The sequence below is a fragment of the Silene latifolia genome, chromosome Y (assembly GCF_048544455.1).
Source record: "Silene latifolia isolate original U9 population chromosome Y, ASM4854445v1, whole genome shotgun sequence".
Lineage (NCBI taxonomy): Eukaryota > Viridiplantae > Streptophyta > Magnoliopsida > Caryophyllales > Caryophyllaceae > Silene > Silene latifolia.
The window spans coordinates 398,988,291-399,003,787 of NC_133538.1; positions in this window are offsets into that span (position 1 = coordinate 398,988,291).

Sequence of the window (15,497 nt, forward strand, 5' to 3'; positions counted from 1 at the left end):
AAAATACACATTTTGCGTCGTAGAAGCTTGTAGTGTACATTTTAAATTATTTTGAATGGACGGAATTGTATACGCTATGATATTTTTTTGGTATAATAAATATGTAGTTGTGTTTAAAATTGTTGGAAGGAATGAGATGCAGGGTTGTTATTTTTATATTGATTCATTTTGAAGGCCCCTAACAGTGTAAAAATTCACAAATAGCTTAAGAGTAAATCGTCATTCTGAATCATACTACATCAGTTTCATACATCAGTTTCAGACAAAACGATGTAAAATGCCATTTACATTACATCAGTTTCAAACAAAAACCGATGTAATTGAGACACTATTAACATTGCTTTTCGTCTATAACCGATGTTAATAATATACTATTTACATCGGTTTTAGACCAAAACCGATGTAATTGAGACACTATTAACATCGCTTTTCACCTATAACCGATGTTAATAATAAACTATTTACATGGGTTTTAGACCAAAACCGATGTAATTAAACACTAGTAACATCGCTTTTCACCCATAATCGATGTTAATTTTATACTATTTACATCGGTTCTGAAACCGATGTTTAGCTAAAAATACTAAATACGTCGCCCCCAGAAACATCGCCACAAAAGCGAGGTAAATAGGGTAAAATAACCGATGTCAATGAGACTTTTTCTACTAGTGTGATACCCCTTGCTTAATTGGTTTCTAGTCTCTTTGCAAAAACTAGTTGTTATTGACAACCTGTGTTCGATTCCTAATAGCTACATTTTTTTTAATTGTAAATTTTGATTTTAATTAACTTAACTAAAACTGATTTAACACCATTGGCGGTAAATTCAAATATTTACGTTTTCAACTTGATAAAATTTAATCTAACTTTGATTTTTTGAAGTTAACACAATTGGCGCAAAATTTAATAAAAGTTATGACGTTTAGGAGTTAGGGTTTCTATGTTTTTGGTTTCTAAGTTTAGGGGTTAGGGTTTATAAATTTAGGGATTAGGGTTTCTAAGTTTAGGGGTTAGGGTTTCTAAATTTAGGGGTTAGGGTTTTTAAATTTAGAAGTTAGGCTTTCTTTGACCGATTATGGACATTTCATGTAAATAGTAATAAGCTAAGTTATATAGATCTTATGTTATAAGTAAATCGATATTTTATGAAATTACGTACTAAGTTATGACAATTATAAGTTAAAAATGACATTTCATGTAAATAGTAATAAGCTAAGTTATATAGATCATATGTTATAGTAAATCGATATTTTATGAAATTATGTACTAAGTTATGACGATTATAAGTTAAAAATGACATTTCATGTAAATAGTAATAAGCTAAGTTATATAGATCATATGTTATATGTAAATCGATATTTTATGAAATAACGTACTAAGTTATGACGATTATAAGTTAAAAATGACATTTCATGTAAATAGTAATCAGCTAAGTTATATCTTATGAAATTACGAACTAAGTTATGGCAATCATAACTTAGGGGTTAGGGCTTCTAGGTTTTATAAATTTAGGGGTTAGGGTTTCTAAGTTTAGCGGTTAGGGTTTATAAATTTAGGGGTTAGGGTTTCTAAGTTTAGGGGTTAGGGTTTTATAAATTTAGGGGTTAGGGTTTCTATGTTTAGCAGTTAGGGGTTAGGGTTTCTAAGTTTAGGGGTTAGAGGTTAGGGTTTATAAATTTAGGGGTTAGAGTTTCTAAATTTTGGAGTTAGGGTTTCTTTGACCGATTATGGACATTTCATGTAAATAGTAATAAGCTAAGTTATAGATCATATGTTATAAGTAAATCGATATTTTATGAAATTACGTACTAAGTTATGACGATTATAAGTTAAAAATGAAATTTCATGTAAATAGGACTAAGCTAAGTTATATCTTATGAAATTACGTACTATACCGATCATAGATTAAAACCGTTATTTTACGGAAATATTTAGTAATTTATTTTAAACAAAAATAATTTTTTAATATAAAAAATACCGTCCACTTCCCACTTCACTTTATTTAAAAAAAAAAAATTGAAAACCCTATAAAACAACACCCAAAACGCCCCATTCTCTTTAAAACCGTCATCTTCTACCTACACCCAAATTTTATCATCTTCTTCCTCCTTTACAAGTTCCCTCCCTCTATAAAAATAAAAAAAAATTAAAAAAACTCTCCTATTAAACCCTAATCCAACTATGGTAATTGAAGTTGATGATGGAGGCCTAGATTGGTCGATTTACGCTCCTCCTAAAGGAGTAAATTGACCCCCTAGTACTAGTTTATGGTACTAGTTGATTATGGTACTAGTTTATGGTACTAGTTGCATGTGTAATTATCAGCTTAGGGTTGTTGTACTCGGTTGATTATGGTGGTAGTAGGCAGATTTCGGTTTAGGGTTGTTGTACTCGGATGGTTTGTGTAATTTTCCGTCTCGTTTTCAATTTCATGTGTAATTATCAGTTTAGGGTTGTTGTACTCGGTTGATTATGGTGGTAGTAGGCAGATTTCGGTTTAGGGTTGTTGTACTCGGTTGGTTTGTGTAATTTTCCGTCTCGTTTTCAATCGTATTTCAATGTAAATCGTGTTTTCTTATAATGTCGTGTGGTTGTAGGCAGATTTGGTTAAATTTCGTGCAAAATTTCCAGTCGTGCAAATCAGGTAGATTTCCAGTCGTGCAAATTGTGTTAACTTTTATTAAATTTTGATCAATTTGAATGAGAAGTGTGATCAATTTGCATGAGAAGTATGACAAGTGTTAATCATGGTTGACTATGCAGATGAAAATAATCATTAGGTCTCACATTTTTATTCAATTTTATTAAATTTAGTTGAAGAAACTCATATTGTATGTCACGAAATTAATAATACAACAAACTTTTAAAAAACACGAATAAGTGAACTAGGTGTATCAAAATCGGTCATGAAACGAATTTGTATATATACCAAACCCATGGGAGAAACGTAATTATAGAAGCTCTCTCATGGAATTAATCAATAGCTTTAATCTACCGTCGTCGACAATAATTAATCAATAGCTGTAATCTTTGAGAAATCATGGCTTCCAGTTGCTGAGTAGCTGTACAACTCAGGGTAGCTCTCTCATGGAATTCCAAATATGCATATGTGCACGTATGTAAGTATATCTATGCGGGTGTACACAAGTAGTTTAGAAATGCAGGCCAGGGATTGTGATGTGACCATAATTGGCGCATATTTAGCCCCCGAATTAGCCTTGTTCCCATGCTTTTTAGTGCTTATTTGGGTCATTTCTTATCTTTAGTTCTTTGTTTTGCATATTCTTTGAGATTTTGATCCCTTGGTAGGAAAGGAGTAAGAATCTTGCATTTTCATGGCAAATAGAGACTAAATTGATCGAATTCAATGACCAAGCATCAAGGAGAGACAAGATTAGAAGGCCTTTGTACATATCATAGTAGAAGAGCAATGTTGAGAAAGGATCCTTGAGTCCCCAAGGAAATCCCCAAGGAATTTATGAAGAAAAGGGAAGAAAAGAAGAAGATTTGTTGCTGACTGACAATCCGAGCGGATTGTCACCAATCCGTCCGTCCCGCAGCAGCACAATCCGAGCGGCTTTGCCACAATCCGCTCGGATTCCCCTTCCACAATCCGCCCGGATTCCCCTCAATCCGCTCGGATTCCAACGCCAGAATCCGCCCGTCCCGACCCTATTCCGCCCGGATTCTAGCACAGCACGGATTGTCTTCTCCAAGCTACGAAGAAAGAAGCCCTTCTCTCGAAAAATACCGGCTCCTCCTTGCTCAACTTAAAAAGTGTAATTACTAGTTTAGCCCTTAGTTAACCCTAATGCATCCTCCCTAATTTCCACTATAAATACCCCATTAGTCTAATTAGAGGAGCATGTTCTTCTTATCAATAATTAGTGTAGTTAATATCAATCAAATCTCTCTTTAATATTGTAATCAAGTATTAATCAAGTTTTAATCCAAGTTTTAGTTCTTTAATCTCTCTTTTGTTCATCCTTTATTTTGGGTAATTGAAGATTATTTGGGTTATTGTTGGGAGATTGACAACCTCTCAATCAAGCATTCAAGTACTTCTATTATTCTTGCTTTGTTATTGGAATCATTAGTAGGTATAATCTCTTAATCCCTTTTTTTAATTATTGTTAATTACTTTCATTTATTCATCATGTTTCATATTGTTGGTATGATTGACAACCTTGCTAGCATGATCAACATGATAATGAGTGAGTAGTCTCTTAGCTAGGGTTAATGGGTGATTAGGGGAAACCAACATGGGGAATGATTCATGCTTAAATTAACATGCTTTCATGTTTTATTTGCTTGCTTGTTTTGATCTCAACTCATGCACATGTTATATTTGATGAAATGCTAAGCCTATGAATCCTTGCATTTACTATCATCTCCTATCTTTTCAATGAGACTTGTAAGATATAACCCAACTCAAGTCTCATTAGACCATGCATGTTGTTGAGTAGGGAAGATTAAGTCGACTTGTAGGTGTTGTACAATCTAATCGATTCGGCTCCGGGACCGAAACTTTCCTAGGATTGTAAGATATAACCCAACTCAATCCATCACAACAATAATTGCTTGCTTATAATTTGAGAACATGTTTGTATGATCATATCCCATGATTCCCCTATGATCCCATGACACCCTAGTGCCTTTAGTCAATTGTTTACACCCCTTTAATTCATCTTGCTTGTTTATTTTCATTGCTATTTTAGTTTAGTAACCTTCTACATCAACCCAATTTGTGACACCCCTTAGACACCACTAGTTATAATAGAAATCTCATTTCAACTCCCGTCCCTTGGGATCCGACCTTTACTTGCCTCTTTACTAATTGTAGAGTTGTTTGTGGAGCTATAAATTGTGTTTTGATTCGACCGTGACCAACGACCACATCTTAATTTGTGAACACTTAGCGGGATCGCATCAAAAATGGCGCCGTTGCCGGGGACGGTGTTTGTTTGATTTAGATTTCTTTTTATTGTTATTAGTTGTGTCTTTCTTCGCCTTGAGGAAGTAAAACTCCTGAAGGTTTGTTCTAATCATTTTTCGAGTTGTTTGATATTTTGCGAGATGGATTTCATAGACTTTTTTGTAGAGGACCATTTGAGTATCCCTTACTTCAAGGATCCCATGCAAGCATTAGAAGCCTTAGAAGCAAGTGAGGCTAAGAGCATGTATTGGGAGTTGGAGGTGGATCTCTTTGAGGCCGCTCTAGCTAACAAGGAACTTACTCGTGCACAATCCGAATTGGTGCATAATATTCTAGTAGAAGCATGTCAACCCATAGAGGATGAGCAATCCATCCTAGAGGATATTTTACAAACTCAAGAGCAAGAGGAACCCATCATGGGATTTGAATATGATGAGGGTGATGAAAGTGAAGTTGAGTATGCTATGAGAATGGAATGTTTAATGGAGATGGAGCAAATTCTCAATGAAACTCCAAAAGAAGAAAGTAAGGTACAAACTCCTACTTTGAAACCCCTTCCCCCAAATTTGAAATATGCTTACCTTGATGAATCAAAGACGAAACCCGTGATTGTTAATGATAGACTTGATGATGACCAATTGGAAAAATTGCTTGATGTGTTGAAACAACATGAGAAGGCTATAGGTTATAGTCTAGATGACCTTAAGGGGATAAGTCCCGACTTTTGCATGCATAGAATTCATCTAGAGGAAGACCATAGACCTACCATTCAACCCCAAAGAAGATTGAACCCCCACTTGCAAGAAGTTGTCAAAGGAGAAGTCATGAAATTACTTGATGCGGGAATCATATATCCCATATCGGATTCTTTGTGGGTTAGCCCCGTCCAAGTGGTACCTAAGAAAGGAGGTACCACGGTAGTGACAAATGAAAAGAATGAATTAATACCCACAAGAATGATCACCGGTTGGCGTATGTGCATTGACTACCGGAAATTAAACTCCGCAACAAGAAAAGATCACTTCCCCTTACCATTCATTGACCAAATGCTTGAGAGGTTAGCCTCCAACAAATTCTTTTGTTACGTTGACAGGTATTCGGGATTCTTCCAAATCTCTATACACCCGGATGACCAACATAAGACCACCTTCACATGCCCTTATGGCACTTTTGCATATAGGAGGATGCCTTTTGGATTATGTAATGCCCCCGCCACTTTCCAAAGATGCATGATGAGTGTCTTCTCCGATTACTTAGAGACCATAATGGAAGTTTTTATGGATGATTTTAGTATTTATGGAAAGGACTTTGACTCATGTTTGCATAATCTTTCTCTTGTATTGCAAAAGTGTGAAGATGTTAGCCTTGTTTTAAATTGGGAAAAGTGTCACTTCATGGTCAATGAAGGAATTGTCTTGGGTCATTTGATTTCGGAAAAGGGCATCGAGGTCGATAAAGCTAAAGTTGAGGTGATAGAGAAACTCCCACCTCCCGTGAATGTTAGAGGGGTGAGAAGTTTTCTCGGTCACGCGGGTTTTTATCGTCGTTTCATAAAAGATTTTTCGAAAATAGCAAAACCCCTCACTCAACTTTTGCTCAAAGATGCCCAATTCCAATTTACTGATGAGTGTGTTGAAACTTTTAATAGAATCAAAGAAGCATTAATCTCGGCACCAATCATTCAACCCCCGAATTGGGAGTTACCCTTCGAGATTATGTGTGACGCTAGCAACTACGCCGTTGGAGCGGTTCTTGGCCAACGGGTAGGGAGAGCTCTTCATGCCATCTATTACATAAGCAAGACCCTCGACCCCTCCCAAGTGAATTATGATACAACCGAAAAGGAGCTTCTTGCCATTGTATATGCTTTGGATAAATTCCGTTCCTACTTGCTTAGATCCAAGGTGATTGTATTTTCGGATCACCGTGCTCTCCGACATCTCTTGATAAAGAAGGAGGCAAAACCAAGATTGTTGAGATGGATTTTGCTTCTTCAAGAATTTGACTTGGAAATAAGAGACAAGAAAGGAGCCGAGAATGTAGTGGCGGATCACTTGTCAAGGATCCGGTTTCATGATGAAAATGGAGAAACCCCGATCAATGACTCATTTCCTGACGATATTTTGATGACTATTCAAACACAACTTGAAAGGAACATCACCCCATGGTTTGCCGATTATGCCAATTATATTGTTGGAAAAGTGCTCCCTCCAAATTTGAACCACAACCAAAGAAAGAGATTCCTATTCGAAGTGAAGAGGTACTTTTAGGATGACCCTAACCTCTACAAGGAGTGTAGCGATGGGCTCTACCGGAGATGCATCCCTCAATGGGAAATCCAAGGAATCTTGGAAGGGTGTCATTCATCACCCTACGGTGGGCACCATGGAGCAAGGAGAACCGTTGCAAAAAATTCTCCAATCGGGCTTCTATTGGCCTACAATGTTCCAAGATACAAGAGAATTCATCATTCATTGCGATGCTTGTCAAAGAACGGGGAATATATCTTGGAGGAACGAAATGCCACAAAGGGGCATTCTAGAGGTAGAGATCTTCGATGTTTGGGGAATTGACTACCAAGGGCCCTTTGTGACATCCAATGGGAATAAGTACATCCTTGTGGCCGTCGATTATGTTTCAAAGTGGGTGGAGGCACTTGCCACCCCAAATGATGATGCAAAAACGGTCACCAAGCTTTTCAAGAAGATAATTTTCCCAAGATTTGGAGTTCCTAGAGCAATCATTAGTGATGGAGGAACACATTTCCATGAGAAGAAGCTTGCATCCCTTTTGACTAAATATGGTGTTCAACATCGAACCGGCTTGGGATATCATCCTCAAACAAGCGGTCAAGTGGAAATTTCAAATAGAGAGATCAAGCAAATCCTTGAAAAAGTTGTGAACAAGACTCGGAAAGATTGGAGCACAAAGCTTGATGATGCTCTTTGGGCTTATAGGACGGCCTATAAGACTCCCATAGGAGCCCCCCCCCCCCCCTACAAGCTTGTCTATGGAAAAGCATGTCATTTGCCAATCGAATTGGAGTACAAAGCTTATTGGGCAATCCGAGCACTTAATCTTGATCTCAAATTGAGCGGTCAAAGAAGGATGATTCAAATCCAAGAGTTGGAAGAATTCCGACTACAATCCTATGAGAATGCAAAGATTTACAAAGAAAGAACAAAATTGCTTCATGACAAAAGAATTAGACAAAAGGCCTTGCACAAGGGAGACAAAGTCCTTCTATTCAATTCCCGCTACCGACTCTTTCCGGGAAAGTTGAACTCTAGATGGATGGGTCCCTATGTGATAACCGAAGTTGGGAAATATGGAGATTTCGAGCTCAAGGCGGAAGATGGAAGTAAATTCAAAGTGAATGGTCAAAGGTTGAAGCCATACTATGAAGGAGCGTTTGTTGGAGAGGTCGAGGCTACCTACCTCGGGCCTCCTCCCCCTTGAAAGGACCATCTAAGGGAGAGTTTGGTGGAGTCCTCCCTAAACCACCACTTGTAAATATACTAACCCTCTAACTTGTATTTATTGCATTCGTTTTAATAATAGCATGAACTCTTTTCATGAGCGTAAGTAAGGGAGGGTTACTAATGAATTTTGAATGAAGGAAGGAACAAATTCTCAAGTGTGGGGACGCATCTAAGAAGGGAGAAGAAGTCAAAACTCGCAGCTTGAATCCGTGCGGATTCCCTGGAATCCGGCCGTCTTGCTGGAATCCGGGCGTATAATGGAAAAACCGTCCGTCCAGCTACGCTGAGAAATTGAAGATTTCTGGACTGAGGTCGAATCCGAGCGTCCTGTGAAGAATCCGCCCGTCTTGAGGAATCCGGCCGGATTTGAAGAAAGACGCCCGTGTTTCTACCTGCATTTCAAAGAAAATCTCATGTCGGAATCCGCCCGTCTTCTCAAGAAGACGCCCGTCCCATCTTAAAAGAATCCGAGCGTCTTATGCTCGGGACGCCCGTCTTGAGGCGTCAAAATTTTGGGAATTTTCTCTGTGGCAGAATCCGAGCGGATTGTCAAGAATACGCCCGTCCCGTGGAGCAAGAATCCGAGCGTCTTCATCTCGAATCCGCTCGTCTTCTCACGGTGTCTTGACCCGACTTTTTCCTAATTAAAATACCCCCACCACACATACAATGACACATCACTATTCCTTCCATTTACCCTATAAAACCCACCTCCTTATGACTCCCATACATATCCAAATCACTCTCTTTACCCACAAAATCAAAAATCCCCAATTTTCTAGGGTTTCCAACACTCAATCAACAAGGAACATCCTTAGCAATCCTCAAATCAAAAGAACCCAACAAAAGAAGCAAGAATGGCACCAAGGAGATCCTCTTTTCGGAGTGCAAGAAGACCAAGGATGGTGGGAAGTTCCTCTACCTCCCATCTCAACACCATTAGAAGGGAACATGTAGAGATTGTAGACCTCACAAGGCTCGATGATTTCTCAAATGTGGAATTCCTCGATGATGTGCAGAGATTAGTCTTCCACCGACTCCTAAGTAAGAATATTCTTCCCACTAAATTTCTATGTCATGCTACCTTAAGAAAGCTTGGGATTTTTCACCAAGTGGAAGCCCTCTTTGAGGTTTTTGGTCTTTCAACCCTTTTTCGCATGTATGAACCAACCTATCGGTCCCTTATGCTAGAATTCTTAAGCTTTTTGAAGATTACAACCGTGAACAAAGTGATATGCATAGAGTTTAGGTTGGAGAATGTTTCTAGGATGATGACCCTTGTAGAGTTCGCCAATGTGTTCGGACTTGATGTTTCGCCTACCCGAACATCAAAACCCAAAAAGTATAATGTTGCACCTTTATGGAGGGCCATGACGGGCCGGGATTTCATTCTTACCAAGGAGTGTCTTGCTTTTCACATCCAAAACCCGATCTTGAGGCTTACATATCGATTTCTTTCGGGTACTCTCTTCGCCCGCCGAGATCCGGCCATCGTGAACCAATTGGACCTTGTGTTTATGGAATCATACCTCAACATTCAAGGGAGAGATGGGTATCACTTCAATGCACCTCTAGTTTTGCTAGAGAAATGGGCAAAGTTTAGAAATGGGGATGATGATGGAATGAAGCACATAGTGAATGGAGGACTCATAACTCGACTTGCAAAGCACTTCAACCCAAGGTTCAATGAGAACAATGAGTACACTCCACTTACGGGGAGCACGAGAATTAATGAAGATCTCCTTGTCGTCCAACACCATTGGATAACCCTTGAGGGGGTCGATAAGCGGATAAAGTGGTTGACAAAAGGGAGCGATCCGATCTATCTCCCAATAACCGATCTACCACGGATCTCCCCAAGAAGAGGAAGTTTGTCCCCTTTGCCCTCCTACCTCATCCCAAGTCAAACAAAGCAAGCTCCACCACCTCAAAACCCACCACCGCAACAACAAGAACAACAAACCCAAAATGAGAAGATAAAAGTGCCTCCCTACCCCTTTCCCTACCAACCATATAACCATCCAAATCCCTTCATCCTCCCCCGTGACGACTTTGTCACGGGAATCTTACAAGATGTACACTACCGTCAATATGAGACCTCCGTGGACACTTACTATGCTCTTTACCCCCAATACCATGAGATGGCTCAAAAAGGACGGATTAGTGAGGAAGGAGCTTTCCCCTCATGGGCTCAAATGGAATTGCTCTTCCCCAACTCGGAGAAGGCTAATGAAGGGGCGAACGGTAGACAAGGAGAGGAGAGTGGCAATTCTTGTGGAGGTGACACGGTGAAGCTTGAGAGTGAGGAAGACGAATTCATGGATCCAAGTTTAAGTGATGCTTCAAAGGATATTTGGGATAGCGATATAGAGGGAGATGATGCCGATGTCTAGGAGACTAATTCATCACTAGGTGGAGCAAGCAAGAGCACCCACCTAAGTTCAAGTGAAGTTTTCTCATCTCTCCTCTTTATCTTTATTTTTCATGAAAAGAAGTTTGTGTCTTGTATCTTTGTATTTTATTTCATTTTGATCATTGTTGGAGTAGTCCTAGCCCCATTAGAGGACTCACACCTCGGTACCATTGAGGTGTTCTCATTCTATTGTTCCCATTTTCAAAATCCAAAATGACAAATTAGTTTCATGCATAGCATAGTGTGTGCATGAACTACACCCATCCTTGGACATTAGCAATAGTGTCTCACTCGGTTTGGGGAAGTTAATACATACACAACGGAGGTAATCTAAATTATCCTCTCCGTCATAACAAAAACCATGCATCATGTAGTGTAGCTTAGTATAGATTGCATTTAGTATAGAAATCATGCATCATCTTTGCATAATTTCCATCATTTTGGCCATTGAGGACAATGCCCATATTAGTGTGGGGATGGGAATTCTAACATTTAACTCTTATTCAAAAATCCAAAAAAATTGAAAAATTTCAAAAATCATAAAAATTTGAAAATTGAAAACCCAAAAACATGTTTATTTCCTTTTGTAGTCTTGTATATATTGTCTTGTATATATTGTGTTTGTTCTATCCTTGTTCACATTGATTGACTACGCCACATCCGAGACATGAGGATATTGAAGACCGCATGGTATGATCTTTCCAATCTCCTTTTTCCTCTTTATGTTAATGACTATGTGGCTTTATTTTGATTGATGCGGTATAACAATGTGAATTTAGGACTTGCATTTAGTTTATATGTCATATTAGTTGATAGAATCACTTGCATTAGGATGTTTATATTAGTTGCATCATGGCATGTAGTTGCATGTTAGAAATGTTTTGAAAAATGCCTATTTAGGAACTTTGACAAGAGCAACTAAGCCATTACAAATACTTGTTCAACTTAAGATTTTGCCTACTAGAATGGTTGTAAAACACCCTAGATAGTGTCATACTAGTGTCTTTTGACCCATGACCCAAGGCCTAGTCAAGGGTTTGCATGTGAGTCACCTATCCAACCCCGTGATGCGATGTGGACTTGGTTAACTTGTCTAGGTGACCTTGTTTGACCTTGTGGTAAGGCAACCCGAAAATATTTTCTATCAATAAGCTTGAAGTGCTCATTTCAAAGAAATTTTGTCATGTGGAAGTAATGTAATGCCAAGGAAACCTCAAATGTTATGAATTGTTGAAAGTTGAGAAAGTTAAGTTGTTTTGATGGAGGCGTACCACTTCGATGTGCTTTGGTGTGGGATCCATTGAATTGGGCCCCCATACGGTTGTGAATTCGGCCGCCCACAGACAGAGTGACTATCACCCCGAAAAGCTATTGTCTAGAGGTTAACCGGTTGCCTAATAAGCGATTGGCGAAAGCAAAGGACACTAGCCCGTAAGGGACAAACCCCATCTTAAATTTTTGAAATGTGAAAGTGAAATGAGGACAATTTTGAATACTAGTCATATCCACCCGTTGTGAATAAAGATTTGAGCATTTCATTCCCAAAAGCCTTTTGTCAAGCCACTTGGTCGAGCTTGGGACGATCCATGACCTTTACTTTTGTAGAGAATTCGAGACTTGTCATGTCATATGCTACTAGCATCATAGGGATCATCATTCCACCACCATCCGATCGCTCTTGACGAAAGCATTTGGAAATTGAGGACGAAAGTAGTCTAGTTTAACACCATTTGGAGGTGATTTAGTGCCATCCTCTTAGACTTAGTAATTTGTTGAACTAGTATTTGTGAAGGATTACATGCTCTTAAATTTGTTCCTCTTTAGTGCCTCCGCCACTTGATGAGGGAGTGGCTATTCTTTTTGTAGATGCATCCATTATGTGTTTTTGTGTGCTTAAAGTTTGGATGTGTCGCCATTTTGGCAAGACCCACCTTGCCTTGCAAGAAGGCATCCTACCTCATGGTTGTCTTGTTGTGAGTTGAAGGGGCGGAGTGAGACCCGCTAATTGTCTCATATCGGCTATATTATTAGGATATGTTAGTATTGGTCCTAGTCTTTGTCACCTCTTTACTCGGGACGAGCAAAGGTTCGGTTTGGGGATATTTGATGTGACCATAATTGGCGCATATTTAGCCCCCGAATTAGCCTTGTTCCCATACTTTTTAGTGCTTATTTGGGTCATTTCTTATCTTTAGTTCTTTGTTTTGCATATTCTTTGAGATTTTGATCCCTTGGTAGGAAAGGAGTAAGAATCTTGCATTTTCATGGCAAAACGAGACTAAATTGATCGAATTCAATGACCAAGCATCAAGGAGAGACAAGATTAGAAGGCCTTTGTACATATCATAGTAGAAGAGCAATGTTGAGAAAGGATCCTTGAGTCCCCAAGAAAATCCCCAAGGAATTTATGAAGAAAAGGGAAGAAAAGAAGAAGATTTGTTACTGACTGACAATCCGAGCGGATTGTCACCAATCCGTCCGTCCCGCAGCAGCACAATCCGAGCGGCTTTGCCACAATCCGCTCGGATTCCCCCTCCACAATCCGCCCGGATTCCCCTCAATCCGCTCGGATTCCAACGCAGAATCCGCCCGTCCCGACCCTATTCCGCCCGGATTCTAGCACAAAGACGGATTGTCTTCTCCAAGCTACGAAGAAAGAAGCCCTTCTCTCGAAAAATACCGGCTCCTCCTTGCTCAACTTAAAAAGTGTAATTACTAGTTTAGCCCTTAGTTAACCCTAATGCATCCTCCCTAATTTCCACTATAAATACCCCATTAGTCTAATTAGAGGAGCATGTTCTTCTTATCAATAATTAGTGTAGTTAATATCAATCAAATCTCTCTTTAATATTGTAATCAAGTATTAATCAAGTTTTAATCCAAGTTTTAGTTCTTTAATCTCTCTTTTGTGCATCCTTTATTTTGGGTAATTGAAGATTATTTGGGTTATTGTTGGGAGATTGACAACCTCTCAATCAAGCATTCAAGTACTTCTATTATTCTTGCTTTGTTATTGGAATCATTAGTAGGTATAATCTCTTAATCCCTTTTTTTAATTATTGTTAATTACTTTCATTTATTCATCATGTTTCATATTGTTGGTATGATTGACAACCTTGCTAGCATGATCAACATGATAATGAGTGAGTAGTCTCTTAGCTAGGGTTAATGGGTGATTAGGGGAAACCAACATTGGGAATGATTCATGCTTAAATTAATATGCTTTCATGTTTTATTTGCTTGCTTGTTTTGATCTCAACTCATGCACATGTTATATTTGATGAAATGCTAAGCCTATGAATCCTTGCATTTACTATCATCTCCTATCTTTTCAATGAGACTTGTAAGATATAACCCGACTCGAGTCTCATTAGACCATGCATGTTGTTGAGTAGGGAAGATTAAGTCGACTTGTAGGTGTTGTACAATCTAATCGATTCGGCTCCGGGACCCAAACTTTCCTAGGATTGTAAGATATAACCCAACTCAATCCATCACAACAATAATTGCTTGCTTATAATTTGAGAACATGTTTGTATGATCATATCCCATGATTCCCCTATGATCCCATGACACCCTAGTGCCTTTAATAAATTGTTTACACCCCTTTAATTCATCTTGGTTGTTTATTTTCATTGCTATTTTAGTTTAGTAACCTTCTACATCAACCCAATTTGTGACACCCCTTAGACACCACTAGTTACAATAGAAATCTCATTTCAACTCCCGTCCCTTGGGATCCGACCTTTACTTGCCTCTTTACTAATTGTAGAGTTGTTTGTGGAGCTATAAATTGTGTTTTGATTCGACCGTGACCAACGACCACATCTTAATTTGTGAACACTTAGCGGGATCGCATCAGATTGTTTCTGCACTTAAGCATACTTTATGATGAGATTTTCTTTTCGCCTAATAGGATCATTCCGCTTCTACATGATTGCAAATTCGTTTCATAATAGGTCTTAAAAATTTGTTGATGAAAAAGACGAAATCGTCAACCAAGACTTAATATTTGTTGATGAAAAAGACGAAATCGTCAACCATGACTTAATAATTGTTAAAACAGACGGTCTTAAAAAATTGCTAAACATACGACACAAATAAAACAGAAAGTCTTATTAGATAATAATCAAACGACACTTAAATCAATAAAATTTACTGAGTGCTACGAACTGTGTTCGTATTGACCCTTCTTCGCCGCGGCGTTGGTTGTGAAGGACCTGCATCGTCGATGTTTAATGCCCTTCTTACTGTTCGTTGTCTAGGCCTTGAACCTCTACCTGAACCTCTTTTATCAACCGGATCTATTAAGGCCCCATCTGTAGCAGGAGGTGCATTCCTAAGCATGTGGCGTTGGCTGTTCTCCTTCGTCTGTAATCGCTTACGACCCCACACCCTTGTTACATCGGAGCCTACTCCTATAGCGTTCAAAGTCTCAATGCCGACATGTGGCTCTAACGCCTTCACCACCTTCGCTGATTCGGCCTCATATAAGGCGTATGTCTCATCATCGTGTAATGCCAGCCTATATATGTAGTCATTCTTCATTGTGGCCGCAAGAGATCGCTTAAGTAGTTCAGACTCACCAGGATTGTAGTACCCAACATGAATGTGCTCGTAACCCCGAACCAAATCCTTTCGCCAGCGACTCAAAATGTACTTATCG